Here is a 27,043-nt window from a genome sequence, read left to right as displayed (position 1 = left end):
AAATTCAAGTGCTGTTCTTTTTTTTTTTAAAGATTTTATTTATTTATTAGAGAGAGAGAGCATACAAGCAGGGGACGGGGAGAAGCAGGCTCCCCAACGAGCAGGGAGCCCGATGTGGGACTCGATCCCAGGACCCTGGAATCATGACCTGAGCCAAAGGCAGACACTTAACTGACTGAGCCACCCAGGTGCCCCACAAATGCTGTTCATATAAAGAGTTGGGAGTACAGTTATTTGCGTTATCATTGGCTTTTGGGTTCTCAAGTCATCACATATCATCTTTTAGCCATCCCCGTGGTTTTTAGCTCTTAACTTGGACATTCACTCAAATTTTGTACGCTCTAATTAAGAGAAGATGTATCTCCAGGCTTCTATGACCTCACAGTTTTATATTATTTCCTGCCTAGTATAATTTTATGTGAATTGTGTAGATATTTAGAGTTAAAAATTATAAGACAAATGTTTTCTGCCTCTTATAAACGTATCCTGGAGGTAATCTTATAATATTAAATCCTCATATGTAGATGAAACTGTTAGGTTAATTTGGGATTCTTTTGTTTAATGTAGGAATAATAATATTCAGGCAAAAGTTCCAGAGGTACTGATTAATTTTAAAAAGGTTACATGTTGAACATTATTTGAAAAAGCTTCTATTTTTAAGGCTTCTTTTTCCTCCAAGATTAGATATATTCAATTACTTTTTTTTTGTAAAGATTTTTTTTTAAGATTTTGTTTATTCGAGAGAGAGAGAGCGAGAGAAAGCATGAGTGGGGTGGGGGGGTAGAGGGAGAAGCAGACTCCCTGATGAGCAGGAAGCCTCACCCAGCAAGCATGAGGGCAGGGGAGGGGCAGAGGGAGAGGGAGAAAGCAGACTCCCTGCTGAGCAGGGAACCGGAAGTGGGGCTCAATCCCAGGACCCTGGAATCATGACCTGAGCCCAAGGCAGATGTTTAACTGACTGAGCCACCTAGGTACCCCTCAATTACTTTTTGTAACCAAAGACATCTCAGTAAATTGGCTAATCTAATCACTTCCTTATGGTAAGTATTGAGTTATCCCATTTTACAGCTGAAGCAATTAAGATTACTTATTTGAATTGCTTCAGGGGATACACATTTAATAAGTGTTAGTGAAATAGCTAGAAAATAGATTTTCTACCTTGTCAAAATCCATTCCAACACTACAGAGACTTTGTTGCTAGGAGAAAACAGGATTTAGGTATAGACAGGGCTAAATCTAGCTAGACCCTGGCTCCACCACTTACTAACTCCAAAAAAGTTTTAACAATTTCATCACCACATCCTTGTAAATCTAAATGTGATAAATATATGCAATCTGCTAAATGCAGCTTATTAATAGCAGTTATAATTATTTTTTAAATCATGCTGCTTCTCCAGAAATAGGCATATAACGTCCCACAAAAACTATCTGAAGAGGGCAGTTTTCATGTGAATGTCAAGGTCCAGGATATCTATGAACCAATGTGTATTGTTTTTATTTGTACACTCTACATTTACCAACTAGAAAGAGATAAAGATGATGTCTTGAGAACAAGTTTAACATAAGAAATTGCTTATTTTATTTTTTATCTCCATGATTGTTCCCTACATGGATATTAAATAGAGAAGACCGGGGACAACTCCTTAGTTGTGGTTTTGTCATGGTTGGCCTTGAACTTCCAGCTTGGTACCTTCCCATGATGCTGAGCTAAACTCAGAACACAGCACAGCAGCTGAGTTCTCAGCATAGAACTGAATACACTCAGCTGAGGCACTCAGCACAAAACTATAATAATTTCACACCATATCCCAACATCCCACTTATTTGTTCCATGGCACTTTGCTGGGTTTGAATTTGCATCAAACCAAGGTTTAAATAAATCAGATTTTCTCCTTTAGCCTTAAATATGTATATGGAATTGCTGCTACACTCTCCCCACCCAACCTCAAAAACTGGGAAATGTGACTCAACTTACTTTAATTTCTTGTCACTTCACCAACACCCTCTGTCCCAGTAAGAAATATGCAGTTTTTATAGCTACATTGGAGCCCTTTGTAAAGATATTTAGTTGGCTTCTGCTTTTTGTAAAACCAGCAATTATGTATCTACTTTATCTAAATATTCACAGTCTCCAATTATTGGAGTCCTAGAATTTGTATAGAAATCAAAACTCTCTGAAAATTGTCTGGTTCTTTTATGTTCTCTCTCGGACCTTCCTCCTCTTTTCTACCCCATCCCTCCCACAGAGACACTAGTTTTGCCATCACTGACGCCAGCTTTCTTATAGGGGTATTGCAATCAGTGATCTTAATTTGAAACAGAATTATAAGAAATATTCTGCTCTGGACTGACAAAGCTGAGAAAGTGGTACCTGCTCAGCTCTTCTGTGGATCAGACTCAAATGACAAGCTTATTTCAGGTCATAGCTTCCCATGCCCTTAAGGCTATTCAACCAGACCTTTCTATTTAAAGAATGGTGTACCTTTCATCCCCATGATAGGTCTTTAGCACCTCTTCCCAAAAATGCCTAGGGAAATAGGGGCTGATGAGAAGAAAACAAGGTTGGGGCTTCACAGAAGTCCCAGGACCACCAACCATGCTTGATGTCTAAGAAGTCATTTTTGGTAGCGGCCAATCAGCATTCCAGTTCATGTTCTGACCTCAAAGTGTATTATGCCCATCTCCATCCACTGACAAGTGTTTACTGAGCACCTAACTCATTTTAGGGAGCACCTTATTTTAGGGAAACACAAGGGCAAAGCCCATGGCCACCTCCAGATGTCAATTCAAAATCAACATAGATGGAACTGAGGAAAATAATGAGATCACATAGAAGTGAAAGCTAAATTATGTCCTTATAGAATGTAATGCTCAGCAAGCCTGTAGAAAGGAAAATGCATGAGGAAACCGGTGTTAATTTATCGAAGGCTTCATGGAGGTATAAGCAATTGTGCCTGGTGGATCTTGAATTAAATGGCTCTTCATGGAATTAAATATAGATCCTAAGAGTTACTTCAGCTTTCTTTTCTCTAAGATGGGCAGTCCTAATTCTATGACCTTGTGGTAAAGATCATGTATATAAACTTCTGCCATTTATGGCTTCTTTTGAACACTCTCCACTTCTGTTTACTTGAGGACTCTCAAGGTGGAAGCAAGGAGTGTGTCTAGTCACTCTGATAATAAAAAGAACAGATAAAGATCTCTACATCTGCATGCCTGTATCAATAGTACACATAAATGTCACTTCTAACATCAAAACCATAAATCACCTGCATTCTCTCTTCTATATTAAAGTCTCTTTCAATGGGATTTATTTTCCATTACTTGAATCAATGCATTGCTCTTTCATTCCTCTTCTCTATTTCTGCCCATTTCTCTTCATTTAAAACTCATATAAGGCTATTCTCTTCTACAAAAATGTTCACAGTTGCCCATTTTAATAAACAGAACCATATACAGAAATATTTAGATCTGGAAGGCACCTTGGAGAATCACCTTTTCCCATTGTCTCATTTCACAGCTGATAAAATTAGATTAAGTGATTTGTGTAAAGTCACACATTAGAGGCAGAAGCAGACTAGGAATAAAATACACTAAATTTTGCTTTTGTCAATATATAATTACTCATTCAGCAAACATTTATTCATGTGGCAGGCACTATTCTAGCGGTTGGAAGACAATAGGGGCCCCCACAGGCATAATTCTGCTCCTCTACACTCCTGATTCTACAGGATTCATTCTCCCTTAGGTGTGCTGTGAGTTTCTGCTATTCCTTTTATTTTAATAGTTTTATTTCTTCATGCTTTGATAGTGTCCTTATCTTTACTCATTCCCAATTAACTTCCCCAAGCTTCTCATGTAATTAATTCCCATCCTCCTTTTCGAGATATGAACTGGCTCTCCTGACTTAGAGCCATTCTGCCTCATTATCAGCCCCCCATTCTCAAATAATTATTTGGAATGTAATGAAAATGTTAAACATGGTTGAACCCAATATGTCATTATTGTAGCTGACTGCCAACAAATGTTTTCACATGTTTCGACTTGTGTAATAAAATATCACAACAGAAAAATGAGTAGACCCTTTATTCCTGTCCACCTTTTCCAATCTGTGTTGGTAAACATTTGCTTCTATCATAATGAGGACAGGCTTGTAAAATTAAACCTCCTAAATGGATGTCAATGGTTAGACACAAAAAAGAAAAAATAGAAACATTCCTTTGTCCCTCAATATGGGGCAAAATATTTGTCCTTCTCTCTTTTAAGAAAAGTTCATATTCTGTGTTACTGACTTCCTACCATTCCTACCAGCTAGCACCATAGGTACCAATAGTGACTGCATTTATTTATAGAACATCTGTTTACTCTATTGATTGATGTATTACCTTTCTTTTATTGCCTACTACTCTCCATTTTCCAGATAAATGTCACTATCTTTTACAGTTACATGTAGAATGAAATGATCTTGTGCTTTATGAACAAAATAAAACAGCCACAGTTCAGTGAAATATTTTGTAAAGATATTGAAAAATGGCACTTTATTTTTATTTTTTGAGGGTAGTTTTATAATCTCTTTATTGATAATGAACTCTTTCATGAAAACTCTCAAAAAAAGTTGCAAGGATAGTAGAAGTTCTCATATGTCCTTTACCTAGGTTAACCAGCTGTTAAGATTTTGGTCTGTATCATTTTCTCTGCCAATATTATTATATATATTATATCTAAACTATTATATATGTGTGTATATATACACAATTCATATATTTTTCCTAACGATTTAGGATTAGTTGGAGACCTGGTGTGCCTTATCCCAAGTATTTTAGTGTATATTTCAGTATAATTCCTAAGAACGGGACATTTTTTTTACACAGAACAGTTATCAAACACAGACAATATACCACTGATGTAAAACCATTGTCTACTTCATAGCCCACTGTCAAATTTCATCTACTGTCTCAATATTGTTCTTTATAGCTAATCGTTTTTGCCGATTTGTCCAGGATCTAATCTAGAATCATGTGATACATTTAAGTGTCATGCAATGCTTTTAGTGTTTAAAATCTTACACTCAGTCACTAATGCCCTGGATAGTGTTTCTTTTTAAAGTAATCTCTGCTTGCTGACTACTATTCCAAGAATAAGAATTTAAGCCAAAAGATGTCTAACAAAATCCCTTAGGATTAATGATATCTGTGTTGAGGAAATGACACATCAAATTTGTAACTATGTTCTAACCACAAGTTTTGGCATTTCAGTAGGAAGAAGCCCAAGAAAAAGAACTGAGTTTATCCATAATTTGCAGTTTTGAGATTTAAAACATGAGATAGGGATTTTGATGCCATCCCAGTCCACCTGGGGCAAAGGGATAATGTTTACAAACGGCCATGTTGCAAGGATTCACAGGGCATACTTTATATCCAACCCTAAATAAATATTTAGGTTAGTGATATGTTAGTAAAAGTTCCATTAAAACCAATATTTTCATCAAAATGAAATATTTGAGATATTTTAAACAAAGTTTGGATATTAACATTAGCAATTTGTCATCCTTGAAATAGTCCTTTCACAAAAAATACAGCTGTGCATTTTAAAATATTCATCATTAAAATGAATACAAATAGTGCCCTCCTCCCACAAAGCAAGTCAAGGATTTGCAATATTTATGCCTAAAGCATACAGTGTTTTGCTTAATTCTGTAAATAGAATTATGATTAGGGCCACAAAGTACAGCAGTTTAATTTCTAGCTGTCGTCAAGCAAAAGTAATCCCTAAGTCTCAGTTATTTTCTTTATTCTCCAGGTCAGGTCTGCTTCTAAAACTGGATTAAAAAACATGAAAGTGTCATCAGATTTATTGAGTATGAATGCTCATACTGTTTGTGAAAAATACATAAATCTACCTAAAAAGATTCACATTTTTTGAAGTATCATATAAACACATGAAAGTACCAAGTCTCAATACCAGGAAACTGTCTGAATTAGACCTACTGATACCAATTACGTTATTGAAAAGCCTGAGAGTTGGCGGAAAGTGCAAAATCATCCTGTGCTATTTTCATTTTTTTCTTCTAAAATAGAGATGTTTATACATGCAAGAGAGAGAAATTAGCTACCAGAAAAATACGATGCACATCCTTATTCAGTGCATAGATTGAAAGTAAAATAGTTGTTTGTCCCTTACAGTAGAACAGGCTTGCCCATTCATCCTTGTGATAGATGTGCGTGCATAACCAAAATGAAATCAAATCCCTGCAGATGGCTCGTAAGTCACAAAAATTGTTTAATCCTTTCACTGTATCCCTTTGGGAAGCCAACGCCTTGGTAAGTCTTAATGTACAATAAATACAATGTCAGATAATCTCTTAGTTTTTAGTAGAAAACCTTCATTTATTCCAGCAGGTGCCCTCGCCCCCATTGTTTCTTGTAAAGAGCTCTATGTCACTCTGATTCCTAAGTATGTGCACTCGTAGAATTTTGTTGTAGTTTTTGTTTTAATAAGAAAAGTGTCAGTACATGGGAATTATATATAGAAATCTTATCTAAAATTAATTGTAGCTCAAAGTCGTATTTTAAGAGTCAGCCAGGCAAATCTAAATGCATTTTTACAATGCTCTTTCTAATGGCTTTTACTAGAAAACAGTTGAGTTTCAAGCAGAAATAAAATGAAAGCAGACCTTGGAGGCTTAACCATTGAACAGATGCAGTAAATGCAGCTTTGGAAATACAGCTGTCACTTCAGATCTTTCACGCTGAGTACCTATATGAGCCAATTGCCAGAGCTGCTAGCGTTATATTTGTGTGGTTCTGCTGAACCTAGACACTGTAAGAACTCTTAAAAACAGAGTAACAGGCCTATTATGAACCTGTTTCTAAATATTTCATTCTTTCTTGGTTTTCATTCTACCTAAATTTTTTGAAGACTAAAACTGATGAGAACTTATATAAAAAGGTACTTGTCTCTAGTACCTTGAAATTTTCATTTGTGAGTTGCTAACTTGTCAAATCAAATCAGAAATTCTTGACATCTTTATTACATTAAAGCAATTCTTGATATTGACTCGGGAAGGATTTCATTTTCTTACTCCCTAAACTAGAAGTTGTACTTTTTTTTTAATGCAGTGATATGAGATTATTTTTCTCTTTACCCCTGATGGGGGATAGATAGATAGATAGATAGATGATAGATAGATAGATAGATAGATAGATAGATAGATAGATAGATAGATAGATGATAGATAGATAGATATCCACCTGACCCTTGAACAACATGGGTTTGAACTGCAAAGTCTGCTTAAATCTGTGGATACACACACACACACACAAACACACACACACACACACACACACTACTGTACTGTCGATATATTTTCTTAACATTTTCTTTTCTCTAGCTTACTTTATTCTAAGAATGCAGGATATAATATACAAAATATGTGTTAATCGACTGTTTATGTTATCAGGAAGGCTTCTTGTCAACAGTAGGCTGTTAGTAGTCAAGTTTGGTGGGAGTCAGAAGTTATACAAGGATTTCTGATTGAAAGGGGGGTCGGTGCCCTTCACCCCTACATTGTTCAAGGGTGAACTATAATCATGTCAATACTAAATATAGCACCAGGCAATTAATTGATTAATAATTATATGATTCTTTTTAATAATGTAATATTCTCTAACAATGTCTACCCAGATTAGTATTATTTCATTTTTCAAGTTGAAAAACTATACTAGAAGGAAGCATAATTAACTTTTCACAAAAATCAGTGCATAAACTACTCACAGAATCTTCATCTCTAGTTCTTCAAACCAACTTTAAAATCCCTATTTATCTATCATATACTATATATGTCAAACATACATGACATTTTATTGTTTTGGATATATATATCTCAAGATTTCTAAGTAGAAATATTACATAATAAAATTAATCAGTTATAATTATGACATTCTGAAATGATACTGAACTATGCAGTCAACTAACCAGTACCTATGTTGTTTTCCTTTTAGAGGAAAAGAATCTGAAAGAAGAAAAATACCCCAGAATTCCTAACAGAACAGTAAGTACTTTCATGATACAATAATATTACTAGGGCTCCTATAAAATGAAGGGATCTTACAAATTTCTTTTACAGAAATATTCACCTTTCTATTTTCTAAGATAAGAGATTAATATAGTAAGCAAATGGAGCCTTCTAAAACTTAATCCCAGTTTACTGGAGTAAACTGAAAATCATTTATCCTATAATCCTCTTAAATAAGAGGCCAAGGTAATCCTTGTGAAACATCTATGTGGCAGAAATGTTTATGTTGATTCCACCATATCTTTTGACTAGCATGATATCATTTTAAATTCTAAAGAAGAAAAAAATTAGTAAAATTTAATCAGTGTCTCGGGTTCTCTGTGTGTGCTAGAAAATTTATTCATTTTGAAAAAAAATTGAAACAGAATCAAGATGCTTGTTTTGTTTACACTCATTAAATTAGAATTATCAAGAAAAATGGCCAACATCTGTAGGCTTTAAATCTATAGTTTAATCTCATTAGTACATTTCTTTCTAATCTTCTCACAACTTAACTATGACATGTATATCTTTACATAGCTATTAATTGATAGCAATAATTGTTTTCCTAAATGTTTTTGTGAAACAAAGTTAAAATTTTTGATACCATTCCTTATGGTAGAATTGGTAACATTAAAATGATTTCCTAGGTGTGAACAATTATAAATTTTAAATACGTGAATATCAAAAATAATAAGGATGGAAAAGTCCATGTTGATGAACCATGTTATATCACTTTAATGCCGTGGTTGTCTTGAAATGAGCCTGAAAATTCACTTCCAGGTTGAATTTTTGAATGACAGAATCATACATATTTGTTTTACATTCTTTATACAAGAACCAGGTAATATTTACCATAGCCCTTCACAATTTCTTAGTCACCTTATAATATCACTGTGAACAGCCATCAATGGCTGTTTTCTGACCTATCCTTAAGTGATTTTGTCTATTATTCAGGTGTGACTTATATAAGTTGCTTGATTTGAACTGTACTTTTCACAATTATATTAAAACAGGATTTAGCATGGCATCCTTTGGAGAGAATTGATTCAAGTAATGAGGACTTCTGCTCAATTGGAATAATCTTAGAGAAAATAACATATATATTTCCAAGGAAGAAATCATGCATTTTCTTGGTGTGTTTTGTGCTTTGTAGTAGTTTTTCCTTTTAGCCTTTGTCTTTTATTTAACAAGGACATGCTAAATGACTCATAAATAAGGAAAAATGACTAACTCAAGCCCAAATTTAAAAAGTGTAGTTTATGCCTTAATGATTTCATAAAATATTTACAAAGAGAAATACTCTGAATTGAAATGATATTGTCAAAACATTACAAGTGTATTACTATAGGTCTTATCTTCCAAAGAGTTCATGAATTAGGTGTACATAACGTGAAGTATGATATAAAGTGAAGACACTGGATAATACAGTGACTATTTTTCCTTGTCTTTATAGAATATGTGTCTGTGTTGCAAGCTCATGAATAATAAGTTTGTACGATTTGTATTTAAATCAAGCCTTATTAATTAAAATTTTTTAGCATAAGAAAGCCATGCAAACCTATAATTTTGCCTCAAAGCCCATAGCTTAAGGACAATTTGGTAATTGATTAGAATATTACTAATGATCTTTAGAGCACATTGCACTTATATTTCACAAAAGTTTTTGTGCTTAAGAAAAATAAGGAAAGGACCATTGAAAATTGTATTTTAAAATAATAATTTTCCCCTGGATGACTGAACACTCAGTGGTACTTTAAAGTACTCTAAGGGTCAGTTCTCTATAGATAATAATAATAAAAAAGAGGATGCATTAAAAAAATTCAGATGCTCAGGCATGCTTCTCAGCAACTATTCACATTATCTTAAATCTGCTAAACCTCTTTAAATACTACTGGGAGTTGATGTTTTCACTCAAAGCACGATTATTATTAACAATCTCTCTTTCCTGGCATACCAAATAGAACAAGAAGTTTTCAGAAGTGTCCTAAGAGAAAGCAGATTTTAACTAGGAAAGTGTTTTGTGATTCATTAGCAAATAAATATGATTTGCAAATGCCCCTCAGAACTTTCAATTAGTCAAACCATTCTCTCTTCGAAGTAACGAGTTCTTATAATCAAAAAGTATAAGGGTGTGTGTGTGTGTGTGTGTGTGTGTGTGTGTGTGTGTGTGTGTGTTTAATGGTAGCATGGAGTTAAGAAAAAAATGTATCTATCTAGTGTAGTATATTCATTTTACAGACATTACCTCCTCTAATATCCTCATTTATAAAGGGCCAGATAAGTCAACTTATTTATCGAAACTCTCCTATCTAGTGACAGAATCAAGAAAAATTCGGGCTTAATTAACAACCCACTATCTTTTTTTTCTGCCATATTAACTGAAAGTACTGTAAAAACTGAGTGTCTCAGATTGGTTCAAGAAGCTTGTTTTCAAAACTTAATTTTTTTTCAACAAAACACTAATCCAGTTTTGTACTGTCTCTTATCTGCCTAAAACTATATTTTGATACAACTCATTAGAATGATGTTTATGGTGGAAAGAATTATATACAGAGAGAATCTAAGTTTGAGTCTTGGCCTCACCCAACTCCCCTTCTCATAGTGAGGAGTCCTAGAGCATACGGGGAGATCACACAAACTACCATATAATGATAATAATAATAATAATATATAACATTAATACATACACACAATCTGCCAACAACAATAGTTAAGCAATTACCTCTTTGACTCTGTTTTCTTATCTGGCTAATGGAAAAAAAAATGTCAAGTCTACTTCCCAAGACTTTCTGAGATCAAATTAGATAAATGAGTATAGTGATGTTTAATTACAAATTTTGGTTATTATATGATTATGGAAAATCTTTTATTACTGTAAAAAGAACATCCTTTTCTATGAAAATTTGCCTTTGCTCTTTTGGGAATCCAATATATTATTTTACAACAGTGTGTTGATGATGAAACCAAAATTGTTGATTAATATCTATTCTAGACAATAATGGTCCTCCAGAAAAAAATGTCCCCTTTCCTTGAATTTATAATTTACCCTTCATCCTGATTAGCTTTTTCACCCATAAGCCTAAGATGAGTTCTTATATAAAAGAAGGAGAGTTAGGAAAGGAAGGGGTACATTTTTGGGGTTCTTTGTCTATGTCAGGTGCTCTACTAATCATATAATGATATTTCATTTAATTATCAAAAGAACACTTCCAAAGTTATCACAGTTTAGTAGATAAGTGAAAATGAGAAATGAAAGCTTTAAGAAGCTAGACTAATTAGTAAGCAGCAGAATTACTGTCTGAACTCAGGTCTGATTACCCCTTCCCAGGTTATCACTTTCAACTAAACACATCACAACTGGTGAAGGCAAGGCATAGTGCATTTTCCTATATGAATGATGGTATTGTGAGAAGAGATAAAAGTAAAGAATAGATCTTTTTAAAATGTCATTGGTCTATGTAAAATATTTGATGCACATATGATATCACTTTTCTTTATCACTTATCAATAAACATTAAATTGAATCATGCAGATTTTTTCTTCAGATGCTAAAATTAAACCACAGTAGGAGAATTTAATTATTTAAGACAACTATCTTTAGACAAAAAGGTAGAAACAAAGTTGAAATGGATAACAGCCATAAGTATAAAAGGTCACCTAAAGGAACAGAATTATATTTATTTTGTTTATAAAAGATATTACCACAAAATGGATGCTCACAATTTGTGCTTCCTAGGTATTTTATGCTTACTACATTATCTGGACTTATTTCCTTTAAGTCTTTGGTACTATTTTGGAAATTCTTTTGTTTATTTATTCTTTATTCTTTATTTAATAGCTGCTATTGAGTACCTACTGTATATATTTTCCCAAGTCTTGGAGATCGAGGAGTAAACAAAGCACAGCCTCTGTCATCAAGTAGCTTATATTTAGTACAACTACAAATACTGGAATGTTCACTTTATATAGATAGTAATAGTACTTTGACTTACAATAATAGACTATCTTTTTAAGATATTCACCTGATTAATCTTGATCAGAATCACGATGTTTTTATTTAACAAACGATTGGCAGTCATCACTTTCTTTGGGGCACTGGGTAAAATGGGTTTTCCACAGTGATTATTATTTACGATAAAGCTAAAACAGATTTCATGACTTAGTTATTTCCGAGGATACTAAAGAATGGTAACTCTGTGTTCAAATTCCAGCTTCACTACTTCTTAGCTAGGGATGTAAGGCTATTTAGTAGACCTCTGGATGTTTTAATTTCTTCAATGAGTGAGTGAAATAGTGTAATTTTGTTGATAGTAGGTACTAAATAAAGTTAGCTACTTTATAGTATTGATAGAATTCTGTCCATTATTTCTAGAAACAATCTGATTTGGATGCTCCCATTGATATTTGTCTTTATTTTGTTCTGAAAACTTTATCATCTCTCATGACTCTGAAATATAACTTGTACAGTTATGAAAGAGATAAAGTAGAAATATTTAAAACCATATAGTCGGATTTAAAGCATATCATGTAAAGTCTAAAGTCAATAAAAGGTCAAAATGAATTATTTAACTATCTGAATAATTTATGCTAATTTTGATCCACTCTAATATTCTGATTTATTCACTTATTTGTCTGTACCAGGTCATTATTTTAGGTTGCATTATTTATTTTTGTAATTTAGAATGTTGGCAGTGGATGAAAGAGCTACATTCAAGTTCTATTTCTGCCACATAGTCACTACATGACCTCAGGAAGACAATTTGACCTTTTTTCCTCAATATCCTTATCTATAAAAATAAAGATAATAAATCATATTTTATAGGTTTATATGAGAATTCCATGGATGTTGATTATGTGTTTATTACAGAAGTTAGCACAAGAGTATAAGCAAAGAATTTTTGTTATATTTGTTATTAAGGATATCTCCTTTGAAATATTAAGGGGGCATCCTTTTAAAATTATAAAACATATACAAGTCTGCAAAGAATTGAGGAAAGCAAATGTGAAGGAAGAAAGAAGAGATGTGGAGGATGGTTAGAAATCTTGAATGCAAGATGAAATTTTGTTTTGATACAGCCGGATGTAGACATGCTCTGGGAGGGGTCCACCATGAGCCCTCTCCTTGAAGACCTCTTCCCCCTTAAAGCAAATACTAAAATTAGACAAGGTCTGTAGCATGACTCCTCTTCACAGAGGTCAAAAGGAAGACTTGAGACATTTTGATAGTCTTCATGGCCCTATAGGTAAGCTGAATCAGTCTGCATTTGATGTGTAGGTTACCAAAAGGGCTTTCTACCCTATCATGAAATTATTTACTTTGGAATCACAAATGGGGTCATTTTCTCCAGAGAAAATAAACCTAACCAAACTGTAGGCTCATCAGGCTTCCAGAAATAAAATATGTTCAACATATGTTATTACATAAACCATTTTAAAATTAAGGATAGTTTCATGCCATTGCATGGCAAAATGATACATTCTCCTTTCAAAAAATTAAATAAAAATTTGTATATGATATCTGAATTGAAATCACAAAATTTATTTTTTCACCAAGGAAATCTTAGAAAACAAAATTGCTCTTTTGGCTGTTTTCCCTATGATAAAGAATATTTTATGAATTTTCTCTTCAGTTTAGTACTTCAAGTATTTTCTGTTAATTTTATATCTATTAATTGTCTTTGTTGTTTAAGTCATTCTTTTGCAAATACCATAAAAATTCTCCTTATACTACTGACATGGAATATCAGTAGTAATACCACTCCGTCTTTTAATGTCAAATCTTGTTCTGCCTCTAAGGATAAGTATATCCCAATCTTGGTAATAACCATTTCTATGTCAGTAAAATGTAATTTGCGGTAAATATCTTGTCATTTTTCTCCTCTTTAAAATGTAATGCTTACATAAACTGCAGACAGTTTTCTACTCTAAATTACAAAAAATCTGGTTCAGCATATGTTCCACTGTATATTTGAGCAACTTATGTCCCGTTATTATGCTTAATATAAATTTCTTAACCCTGCTATTATTTTTCACTTCCAAAAGAATCCTGGCAAAGCCTGTGTTTATGAATTGGTACAAAATGTCTTGGAATAAGAAAATAATGTCTACAAAAGAATGCCCAAAATGCATTTGTTTTGCTACCTCAATGACCCCCAAAGTGATATTATCTGAATTTTCAATGGTCTGAAATGTCTTGTAAGAAATAATTCTTAGCACCAGTTTTGCAAGTTGCTCAGGGTTTTTGCTTATCCATTTTATGTTTGCATCTAGCATAGACACAATTTGCTATAACCTCTCCTGGGAAGTTATTTATTTTTTATTAAGAATGTAATGTTCGAACTATGAAAGAAAGACTTAGCCTTGGATTTTCCTTCATTTTGGACTTTAAAATACTTTTTTCTAATTTTAGAGATTTTCTTAATGCCCTCAAATTATGTCTTAAAGCATTGTATATGTGCTAATATTTATTTATCTGAATTAAGTCTATTAACATAATTCTAGAAAAATGGGTTTACGTAATTGTATAATTATTAATGTACCCATTACTTCCAATTATGGTAAGATTTGCACAATTATCAATATGTTTTACAAAGGCAAAGCCAAATTTGTCATTTAGACAATGAAAATAACAGAGAAAATACAGGCAGTCCTCAACCTATGAAGGAGTTATGGAACAAGATACATTTTAAGATGTTCTTCTTTCCAGTTCATAGGATGGATATTTGCCCAGAGTGGTTGCACAAACAAACCCATGAAAACCCACAGTCTGCACTGAATCATGGTATTTGAAGGCTTGGGGATGGGACTAGATGAGTGAGAGGAAGATTTATTGGACTTATTGTCCAAAATGTGGACAATAAGTTCAACTGGTTTTCCACACTGACTTATCTCTTTCTAACCTTTGCCTGATATGATTCTGCTTCCCACCGGAGAGTCTCTAGCTGCCATTTCTTTAAAGTGGCTTTGGCTTCAAATTTCCCAGCCCCACTTTTCTCTTAATCAAAATGCCTCAGGGTGACTGGTATGATGTCTAAGAAAAAAGAAACAGAGTCAAAGCATTTACACCAGCCCTGCATTCTCCCTGCCCTGCCTAACCCCTCATAAGCAAATGACAAGAGATTTTCGGCAGTGCGAGATCCTGAAATGAACTTAGGTCATATGGGTGGAGATACTTGGGGATAGGAAACGCAGGTTCTAGATGCAGCATCTCTGCACTGCTCTTTACATTTCCTTCCAATCCTCTACACAGGAGCCCAGGATTCCTTTATTTTAATACCTACAAGTTTTCCCAAGGGTTTTTGTGAGGCTTGTGATAGAAGCTCTGTCAATGAGGTATAGTAGGCTAGAAATTGTGCTTTTTTTTTCCTCCTGTAATGTATTTAAAGTACATGATTAAATATTAATCTACATTTTAATTTTTTTAATTTAAAAGAAATTTACCCCAAATACAAAAGCATCAATTCATGAAGTAAATATTTAAGTGGCCCTTCCATATGAAGGAAATACCTTTGTTTGTACCATTACCTTCATTAGTTCAGTCAATAATGAACTATCACAGGCTGGGTTGCTTATAAACAATAGAAATTTACTTCTCACAGCTCTGGAGGCTGGCAATCTGAGACTGGGGTGCCAAATGTGGTTGTGCTCTGGTAGGAGCCCTCTTCCACATTGCAGATTTCTCCTCATTATATTCTCATGTGGTGCAAAGAGGGTGAGAGAGGTCTCTGAGATCCCTTTTATAAGGGCACTAATCCCATTCATGAGGGCTCCTTCCACTTTCATGACCTAATCACCTCCTGACACCATCACAAGGGTGTTAGTATTTCAGTGTGTGAGTTTTGGCGGGGGGTAGGGGGGAGCAAACATTCAGCCCATTGCAACCATCTGTACCATTCATCCTATTTGACAGCTAAGATCAAGGAAATCACCTTCAAATTTTAACTTTAGTATTTATTATAACTATGGTTGTAAATATATGCTTTCTTTTTTTATTTTTTAAAGATTCTATTCATTTATTTGAGAGAGAGAGAGAATGAGAGAGAGTGAGCAGTGGGGAGGGGCAGAGGGAGAGGGAGAAGCACACTCCCTGCTGAGCAGGGAGCCCAACACAGGGCTCGATCCCAGGACCTGGAGATCATGACCTGAGCCAAAGGCAGACACTTAACTGACTGAGCCATCCGGGTGCCTTTAAATATATGCTTTCAATAATCACCTACTAGTGTTGATCAGACAAATGCTGTGCTCTTCTGGGCTGGCATCAACAATTATGAAGGTGGCACAGTGAGGCCAGACCAGCCTATAGCACCTGATTTTGCCAGATTTGTCAGGCAGCCCCAACCAGCCCGTACCTCTGTCCTAGTACTACTACACGGCAGTGACCATTAGGAACTGAACACTTAACTTCCTCCTGAATGCCTTACATGTAATTTCTCTGAGAAGTTTATATTTGTATTTCATAAATGAGGGATTCTGAGAAGCAAACTAAATTCCTCAAGGTAGCATAGCTTATAATTTTTGAGCCTGATTTAGACTTAGGTCTATGTAATACTAAAACTTCTCCTCTTAGACACACAAATTTCTCAGACTTACACCAAAATGATGTTTGAAGAGTTTCTCTTTGCATGAGGGGTGAAATCCCTCAGAATGGTAGGCAAATCATCTTTTTATCCCAGACCCTGGGACAGAGTAGGTGCTCAAGGCTAGTTGAACCAAAGTGATGACTTTTTAACCCAGATCTATCATAGTGCCGGCTTTATCTAAAGTTCTCTCTTCTCTTACTTATCCTCACTTAAAGCTAGCTTTATATACCTCCTCAAACACTCCACTACAATAAGCTTTTACTTTCAGGAGCTATAGCTTTAGCCTTAGACAAATCTATAATTTATTTTTGACCTTTTTAAAATTGTGATAAAATATACATAAGATTTACTGTTTTAGCCATTTCTAAGTGTACAGTTTGGTGGTATTGAGTACATTCACCAAAAAAAATGTACATTCACACTGTTGTACAATCATTACCAACATCTACCCTCAGAACTTCTTCATCTTTCCAAACTAAAATTCCATATCTATTAAATAATAACTCCCCATTCCCTCTCTCCACTGCCTGGAAATCACTATACCACTTCCTGACTCTATGAATTTGACTATGCTAGATACCTCATATAAGTGGAATCATAGAGTATTCTGTGTCTGATTTATTTCACTTAGCATAGTATCTTCAATGTCGTAGCATGTGTCAGAATCTCCTTCCATTTAAGGCTCAATAATTCCTTTGTGTGTAAATACATTTTTTATCCATTTATCTATAATTTATTGAATAATCTAGTTGTTTTAAGTGTATTTTTTGCCTAATTAAAGATACAAATATAAAAATGCAGTAAGTTTGTGGCTTCTAGGACATTTCTCTTTTTATATCATAAACTCTAAAATCAATCACAGAAAACTAATTCAGTATAGGCAGTCAGTAAAAGACATGGAGGAGTTTAAGGTAATTTAGGGTTTCTGAGTCAATAAATATGCCACATTTTAACTGCTCAGACTAGAATTAGCCTGTCTTCACTTAATTATCTGATGTTTTTATATATTGACTGACCTTTAGAAGATTTGCAAAGCTAGAGGTATTTTTTAAATTGCCTTTTCTCTTAAAAAAATAGAATAATGAGGGAATTGTTGGTTCAAAATGGAATCACAAATTTATAGCCTTCAACTTTTCTAATACTGCCATTTAACTTCTCATCTGCATTATGAAATATTATCCCCCAACATGTACTGGATGAATCTTCAATCAGTACCTTCATATTTTCAACAAACATTCCTTATATGCTTACTAATAATTCTACAGCTAGCATCTGTTGAATGTAAGATACACACACATACACATGTATATATATTTGTATATGTTTTCTGATAGACAAGCTTTATCCCCATCCTACAGATAAAGAATCTGAGGATCAGAAAGAGTAAGTGATTTTCACTGTAAGTGTGAGAATTGGATTTTGAGATTAGGACTTCTAGAGGCAGGACTGTTGTTTTCTGCCACCTCACAGTCTCTACTGTAGAGTAATTCACATTACAATGGGATGAATGGACATTCTAAAATTAAATATAATAGTATGATGTCAAGAAATACTTGGAAGCCAGCAGGTGGACGTAGCTTAACACTGCCTGGAAAACTTTACAAAGGAAAGGGCATTCCGTAGTGATCTTACATGACTTACTGCCATGCTGGTTTTCCATGTCTCTTAGGTGATGCTCAATACTATGATCCATAACATTTTGTTGTTATTTGCTGGCCTGTTGGCGAGGCACCAAAACTTGCTTCCCAAGGTCTATGTTGCTTTAAGTTATCATAGTGAGGAAATTTCACAGTGCTGTCATGCTTTTGGTTAATACAGTTTTGTGTTTTGCTTGGGAAAGACTATTCAGATAGTGTCCTATTGATTCAGATGTTTTCTGACAGTAGCTGCCTAACAGGTTTGACTCCACTGACTTTTCAATGTTCTGTTACAAATAACTTGCATGTACAATTTGATATTGAAGGACACAGAATGTTCCCCACTGTGCATGAAGTTGGAGAAGCCCTGAGCATGGGGTGGTAAGTGCTTATTATCATTCTGAAAATCACCCACTTGTCCAGGGCTGCTGCCATAAAAGAGCTTTGTTTTCTCTGTTATTCTTTTTTCTTCTCCTCTTTGTTTTATTTTTCCAGACATTCCAATGCACCCCTTATTCTTTAAAGATTTAAACTTCACTCTTAGAAATCCTCCATGCTCACTGAAACTTGAAATATAAAATCATAGGTGTTTTCTAATTTTTTTGAAGACATGGAATCCCAAATAGTTTGAATTGCAAGTATTTGGTTTATTTGTAAAATTTAAAAGATATCTTCTTTCAATTTTTCCAACATTGTGGATGGTTAAAAATGTCTGCTATAATCATAAAAATACTACAATCTATGAAATTCCTGCCCTTTATCAAGTTCTGTGTATAGCAGACTGTACATGTTATCTATAATTTTGCCAATTCTAGAAGATAGGTGTCATTACTTCATTTTACAGATGAGGAAGGTAAGACTCTGAGAGGTTAAGTCATTTGCCAAGACAATAGTAATTACTTCTTTCTTTCTAACAACACTCGACTATTAGTTAATCTAAAATGACAGTAATATTGTTTGGATTTGCAGAGCACTTCACAGTTTGTTTAGCAGTTTCACATATGGTACCTTTTTAACCTCACAAAACTGGTATCTATACCTTGTATTCCATCTTACTTTTGGGGAGACCATCTAGAGGCTCTAGATTCAGAAATGGATAATGGATTTTCTTGTGCTAAAATATGTTCCTTTGTTAAGCATCATTTGAAAAGATGGCTTCATTTCTACCACTACTAGTGTATGTTTGTACTTTATCAGGGGAGAAGGCAGCTAGAGAATTTGCCTGTTGATGCCCTTGAAGAATTTTTGAGATTATGCTTACCCAGGCAATACTTGCCTGAATCAGAAGCATAATGTTTTTTGAAACCAACATTCGATGCCCCAGAAACCTTTGTAGGAAATATATACATAGCCATTTCTTATTCCTGCTAGGATCCCAGCTCATGGTATCTTTGGCCTTTAAAGGCATTCCAGTCTGTGCAGTCCATTCCCACAGTTCCATAAAAACCAAAGGATCCTAGTCATTCAATATACATGAATAAACTGAGGGGTGAGGGGAGAACAGAGAGACACACACACAGAGAATACCTTACAGTATTACACAAAGATTAGATAACATGAAAATGGGTAATAAGTGTATTTCTGTCTAATCACTAGTAGTTCCAAAACCCAATGACATCAGAGTCTCTGAGGTGATTTGGGATGGGAAGTAACAACTGGACAATGGGAACAACAACAAAAAAGTTTGGAAGATTAATAGAAGAAAAACTAAAACAGATAAAGCAACAGGTATGTTACCCTCCAGCTCCATGGAAACACAAAACCACCCTACTCACCATTCCAAAAAGTATGACATTCTTTCAAACACCAGAGCTTTAGCTCGAGTTTGACCCTACTTTGCCTAAACTAACCTCTCCCTAAGCAGAGTTATTTTCTCCCTCTCTCTCATATTCCCAGAGCATCTATGACATGCCTCTACTGCAGGACCCATCTGATCTGCTGGATATGAGCAAAAACAGCCAGCAGGATCAGAACCTAGCCACCTCCTCAGAACCCACCATTCCAGAAATCAATCCAGCACTTTCCGCACAATGCCTGGCACACACTGTATGATTCTATGCAGTCACTCAGCAGTACCAGACCCTGTGCCAGGACTGAGGGCTGTCCTCAAATAATGTTTGCAGAAAAGAGAAAAGAAGAAAGGAATGCAGAAGGTAGGGGATAGAGAAATGAGAGAGAAATAAAAGGACTTAAGGACGGGAAGAAAGGAAGGAAGGAAGGAAGGAAAGCAGGCCAAAGATGTAAGTAAAATGTAATGATTTAATCTCTCACATAGTATTTCACATAAACTTATTTTCTTTCAGCAAAGAAATTTATTTGAAAAAATAAATATTTCAGAACTCACAGTAAAAATGAGGGAAATGAGTTTTATATAAGACTAGAAGTCAAATCTTAGATGGTTTTTTGCTCACTAATTTAGAAGTTTATTTTTCTTATTACCAAAATACTTCCATTTCATATATGAGAAAACAAGATCTTTGCTCATTCCTTAGCTAACAAATTTTAGATACAGACTTTTTAATGTGTCTTTATAATGTAACAAATGAAGTCAGAAGGCAAAAGAATTTATCTCCCAATCTGCAAATTACTGCATTATAATATTTCTAAATAATGCAAAATCTACCATATGCATGTGTGAGTGTCTGTGCATGTGTATGTATGTTTTCTTTTTCGTATCTGTGAGACCAGTAATGCTAATTTACACCAGTGCTCCTGATAGGAACTAACTATTCCCCGCATAAACACCACTTACTTTCCATTCTCCTTCTAATGTACTCTGAAGTTCTAGTCTCTTCCTTTTTATCTCCTCAGCCTTACCCTCATAAATCCTAAGAAAACCCCTGATTTTTCTATTGCTGCTAGAACTTTGAGGGGTTGCATGCTGCCATTTTACTGCTTTTCATACATTCCAATTAGAAATTTAGGGGTAGACTGGGATCAGAGGAGGCTTAATGACTAACACTTGATGCCAGCTCTTGCCATACCGGTGGGCAGACAATGTATTAAAAATAAGGCTGATATTTGATTTTTCTTCCTATCTTGCTGCTACTTTAGAACAAATAACCCAGTAACAATTATTAGCAGTCACTGAAGGCAAGAAGATAAACAGAAAAATAAATCTTGAGAAAAAAAATCAAGGATGATTTTTGAATATTTATTATAGTAATTCATCAAATTCATCAAATCACTTCCCAATTTCTGAATCAAATCTGACAAACACATACCCCACTGTCTGTTAAATCTATTGGACAGTCAGTTATACAATGAAAATGCAAATTTGTTAGTCTGTGTATTTACATGCATAGAAGATGTTATGTGAATTGGTTTGAATTTTCCTTCTTTACATTATCTTATGGTTTAATTGGTAATGAGCAGAAAATTGAAAAAAATGGGAGAAAAAAGGAGAGGAAAAGTTAATGCTCTAGATAAGGGGTTACAAGAATTATAAAACAATAATTATTCACAAGATAGAAAAGTAGATATTTTAAAAAATGAGTTAGATTATGAATTGGAAGGGAAAGACCATACACATACACACCCATGTGCATGCACATATCACCCACACACAACATAATGACCACCCTCATGTACACACAAAGATGTGCACATGTGCACACTCCACCATACACATATCCCACACACAGAAGTACTTGTACATATGCTCACAAACACACGCAGACACAACAAAATTATGCTCCCAATTTAATTACTAAGCATGCAGAATTTTATCAGAAGCAAAGGTAACATCATAGGATAGTGGTAGATCTCATGGTAGCTTCCCTTGTTCCCCAGCACCTCAGAGGGGGCTCATGACTGCCTGTAATAACATGCAACCAGACCTGTAAAGCTCATTTCTTTTTGCAACATTGCACTTTTATATACCAGTGTACAGAATCATTCCAGAAAATCTTAAATTTATAATCTGTGTGCTTCAGATTAACAGTAAATGTCACGTCTTTTGGTTTGCAAACCAAACTCAGCAACATGTAAGCCATGTCAACATCTAAAGAGAGCAAACAGTCAGTGTCCAGGAGCCATGAGTAACATTGCATTTCCTTGCATTAGATATTGTGGGTTATCCTTAGTCTAATGCTGACTTTATACAATGGAAACAATAACCCTTAACTAATAAAACAATGTCTAGTACATAAAAGACGCTCAAAAAAAGTAATGGAGAAGAGTGAGGCATATTTTTACTTCTTTGTTATAATTGATGATTTCTAGTTCATCTTGGTTTGGTTCATTTCCCTTACAAATCCACTAGCTTAGAAAAGCAAGTGCATTTTCCAATTTGGTCATTTTTTAGTATCTTACTATTAATAAGGGCTACTAAGTCCACATTAATATGTCTCTGAAATCTGAATAAAACCTCAAAACTTCAAACATAGATCAGAATTTCTTGTATATAGATAATATACAAGAAATACATTTCTTCTATATTATTTATATATTTCCTCGATGCGGTCAATAGAATATGATTTTAGATCATATATCCATACAATGGAGGAAACTTTCTGCCATGACAAGCCAGTTAAGTTATAAGATTCATTCCCCAGTTTATAAAAATAAACATTTTTATTAAGAAACAGATTTTAAAATATTCTTTGAGATGTCAAGAGCATGTTATAGATGTTCGATGAGAGATGATGGACTCTGAAAAACAAACTGAGGGTTCTAGAGGGGAGGGGGGGAGGGGGATGGGTTAGCCTGGTGATGGGTATTGAGGAGGGCACGTTCTGCATGGAGCACTGCGTGTTATGAACAAACAATGAATCATGGAACACTGCACCAAAAACTAATGATGTAATATATGGTGATTAACATAACAATAAAAAATTTAAAAAAAAAGAAAGTAATTTTGTTATCAAAATCAGAACTCATGCCTATCCTTTCTTTCAGATGACTCCCATACAAATATACAGTCCTTGTGTGTACTGAATTCTTAAAGTTGACTTTAAACACTGCTTCTTCTATTAAGCAGAAAAATAGTTCCACATGGAACTGTGGAATTGGAATTCGGAGATCTGTACTTCAATGCCGTTTAAATATTAAAAGTGTTAAGAAATTATATTGATAAATAGCCATTTTTGAGAGTCAGTGCTAGGTCATTTTTTGATCAGTGTTAACTAACCTTTAAGCTGGTTTACTTGGAGTCCTATAGAGAAAAATTTCCTATAAAGCTAAGGTCATATAAAAACTATAGCTTTCCAGACAGTTTTATATGAACTTTGAAGCAAATAAATAACAATATATGAACACAAGCAAGGCCACACAGATGATTCTCTCTAGCAGTTAGCTTGGAAGAAGACCTGTAGATTTGTTAAGTTTTCCAGATAAAACATCAATACCAACTGTACTTTCATGTTCAGTGGTGTAAAAAGGCAGAGGGAGGAAGTCAGGATATGGGCACCAGGTCCTGGACTAGAAATATTTACTTAAATTTCCCCAATTCTTTATCTTGGTGTGTATCTACCCCAGGACAAAACTTCCCTGGGCTGCAGAGACTCAGAGAATATGCACACACCCTAAGCTGGAACTGATACAGAATATGTAATGTCCTTCCACATTTCAGTGTTGAGTATAATCATTTGGCAATATCACCTCTATACTGTTAAGTGCACACCCATGCAGCAAGCCTGAAAGAGGAAGGCAGGAGTACACATCATGCCTAGAGCTCCTGCCATGCTTTGGATTTTGTTCTTATTAATTTGAGTTGTAGTTGCAAAAAGCAAGGCCAGAAATGACCTTTGATTATTTTATGAAACCCAAACACACTTGTCAAACCCAACCATGCAAAACGGCACAAATTAAGTCAACTTTCACTCTGGTTTCGTGCCAAATGGAATGAAGCCTCTGGTGGGCTAGACAGCTTTATTTCCTGCTTTCAATTTCAGAGAGTCCAATTAGTAAATCAAACTTTCAAAGGCCATCTAAAATAATTAATTAGGTCATAATTACTCAGAAGCATATTTTATAGTGTACTCTAATCTAGTATCTGGTCCAAATGCTTGAAAAGGGTATCAATTTCATTATTAAAGAATTAATTATAATTGGGCCTAATCCTTTGGTGATAGAGGTTGGAAAAAAAATACTCTAGGGATAAACTGTTCACATATGTGAAGTAGATAAATTCTTCCAGAGCTCAAGAGCTAGGTGTGCTCTAGAATTATTTGTTGCTTCCTTTGTTAAAACCGTACAGACATTTCCCACCAAATAAACGCCTCATAAGAAAAAGGGCCCTCTGTCTAAAAGCATTTATCATGTCTGGACAACTGATCTCCCTCCTACTCTGTCCCAAACATTTTCAGTAATCAGCACACAGGTACCTTTTATGGAAGAGAACACATTGTTGTCAGCCATTCTACTAAGGAGTTTTTATCTCATTGAGTCTATATAATATATAGTATATATTATATATATATATATATAATACAGTATAATAATACAGTAATTATATAGTCCTGTGAGGAATGTATAATTTTTACAGGTTGAGGAGCAGAGGTTCAGAGAGACTGAATGATTTTCACAGAGCTAATCAGGGCAGGAACTGGGAATTGGATTCAGGCCTATTTCATTCCACACCTCACCCTATGTTTATTATTTCAGTGTTTGTCACATTGGGGACCCTGATAGCATGTTTTTGTGAGGGTTCATGAGTATCAAGACACCATTTTTAAAAATTTTCTTCATTTCAACAATAATATTAAAATGTATATATTTTACCATTTATGAATATAAAACAGCTACTTGGCAGTCAGCACTCAAAAATGAAAAACATTTTAAGAGAATACAACTTTAGTCGTTAAGTCATGATTTCTCAAACTACCCTCCCTCCCTCAACTCTCCTTGATGAATCCTCAAACATTTTTTTGTCTTTTGTTTTTTAGGTCTTTTTTGAGGGGGTGGGGGGAAGGTGCCTGCACATGACTCGTGCTTATAAAACTGTATCCTGCATGGCCATAGAATAATCCTTGTGGACTCTTGAATATTTTTCATTAATTCTTCAAATTCCAGGTTGTATTATTTATTTTCACAAGCACTAATGATATTTAAGACCCACATGTTACAACATCAACAGGTATAAAGAAACATCTAGGCATGAACTCTTGAGTTTGAGTTGTATCACTATTCATTCTGGGAAATTTTATTTGGCCAACCAACCATTAGGAACCAATGTAAGCATCTGAAACAAGAGCAGTTATTTGGTTAAATGATTCTTAGAGAAGATAATTCTTGCTGTTTTATGCATTTAATATTATTATTACTTAATTTTACCCAGACTGCTGAGTTCCCTTTTATATATTATTATTTGCTCCTGGTTTACATACATTTTAATGAGTTCCCTGAAGACTGCTGTGATAATATCTTCGTCCCTTTCATGTGCTAGTACAGTATGCTTTTATTTGACAAATAGCTTTTTTCAACCGACATTCTAATGCCACATTCACAAGAAATCAAGCAGAAGTGCTAAATACAATTTGTTTTGTCAGTGAGGTAGGGTTCTAAAGAGATTTCCATCAGAAAAGCTATATGAAGGAGATAATACATGAAAGACGGGAAAATATAATTACCTCAATCTTAATATTTACACAAGATAATATAACATTACCGGTGGCAAATAGAAGAAAATATGTATTCTTTTGAAGACAACATTACATCATCCTTGAGAGACTAATACTCAACTTTATTAAGATTCAACAATAGAAATCCTCTCTGCAAATTATCCTAAAATTTCTCATTTGTAGTGTCTGCTTTTTAGGTGTGTATTCTGTTCCTAAATGTTACTATTTTTAATATAAAGGCTCTTAAGTTACATGAAGGACTAATTTTCCCCAATCTTCTTTTTCAGTCTTTCATTTCATGAAGGAGAATGCCAAAGGGGGAAATGTTACCATAGCTTTAAGCTCCTACTCATTTCTTTTTAATGTTTCTTTTAGGGTGTAGCAAATCAGAGAAGTTTGTTTTGGTTGTAAAACCAAAACCATAGAGTCCAATAAATCAGAGACAGCTAATAATTATAGTTTTATGGGTAAATTGTTGTAGTAGGTTAATGTGTTTCTCAGAAGAAAGACAACAGGGGTGGCAGATGCTCATCTATAAATGGCAATGAGTAATGTGAAACTAAGAACACAGGTAAATACACCCACTAATAGCTTCACAACAATTTAAACCACAGCAGTGAAAAAAGAATCTTATATCTATAAGTAGATAAAGTAATCAATAATATTGTTCAAGTACTGTTTCTTCTATTTTATTAGGCTTCACAAAATATATTACATGCATAACTAAAGCCATAATGCTGACTTACATTCGTATTTAAACTGTATTCTTGAAAAATTAAGAAATTATCTCATATTCTTTTTATGTTTAAACACACTATTTTTCCACAATTGTGTTTGAGTGTTGAGACTGAGGTTTTTTCTTTTTTAATATTTTATATATAGAATTATAACATTAATTTTAGTAATTAAAAATTAACATGAAATATAAAAAGGAATCTAAAATCTCCTGTTATAAAGGATGATGGCCACTAAATACCACTTGTAATGCAACTTGACTAACAGAAAAATATACGAGTATGTCTATCAATGAATACATGATAAGTACAAACTCCGGGTAGAGTCAGATGTTAAAATTCCTTTCTGGAACTCAATCTTCTTGGCAAACGTGAGTATCGTGTAACTCTTTGTTTTAATTGGAGAAAAGTGCTCGGGTAAAAAGATAATTTTTACTATCATCTCTTTCCAAAAATGTATGTGCTCCTATTTTGA

General features: G+C 34.3%; 1 protein-coding gene across 4 annotated transcripts in view; it reads left to right on the top strand.

Moving 5' to 3' along the window:
* Positions 1-27,043, top strand: part of SYT1 (synaptotagmin 1) — a 522,467-nt gene that overhangs the window by 177,336 nt on the left and 318,088 nt on the right. For all 4 annotated transcript variants that reach the window (XM_027594829.2, XM_027594828.2, XM_027594825.2 and 1 more), the window contains one exon: positions 8,001-8,050. The gene's annotated coding sequence lies outside the window, so the exon portion shown is untranslated. The remainder of the gene's footprint in view (positions 1-8,000; positions 8,051-27,043) is intronic.

The sequence above is a fragment of the Zalophus californianus genome, chromosome 9, assembly GCF_009762305.2.
Source record: "Zalophus californianus isolate mZalCal1 chromosome 9, mZalCal1.pri.v2, whole genome shotgun sequence".
Taxonomy (NCBI): domain Eukaryota; kingdom Metazoa; phylum Chordata; class Mammalia; order Carnivora; family Otariidae; genus Zalophus; species Zalophus californianus.
The sequence above is the reverse complement of the archived record's forward strand: the minus strand, read 5'-3'. Positions and strand labels throughout refer to the sequence as shown.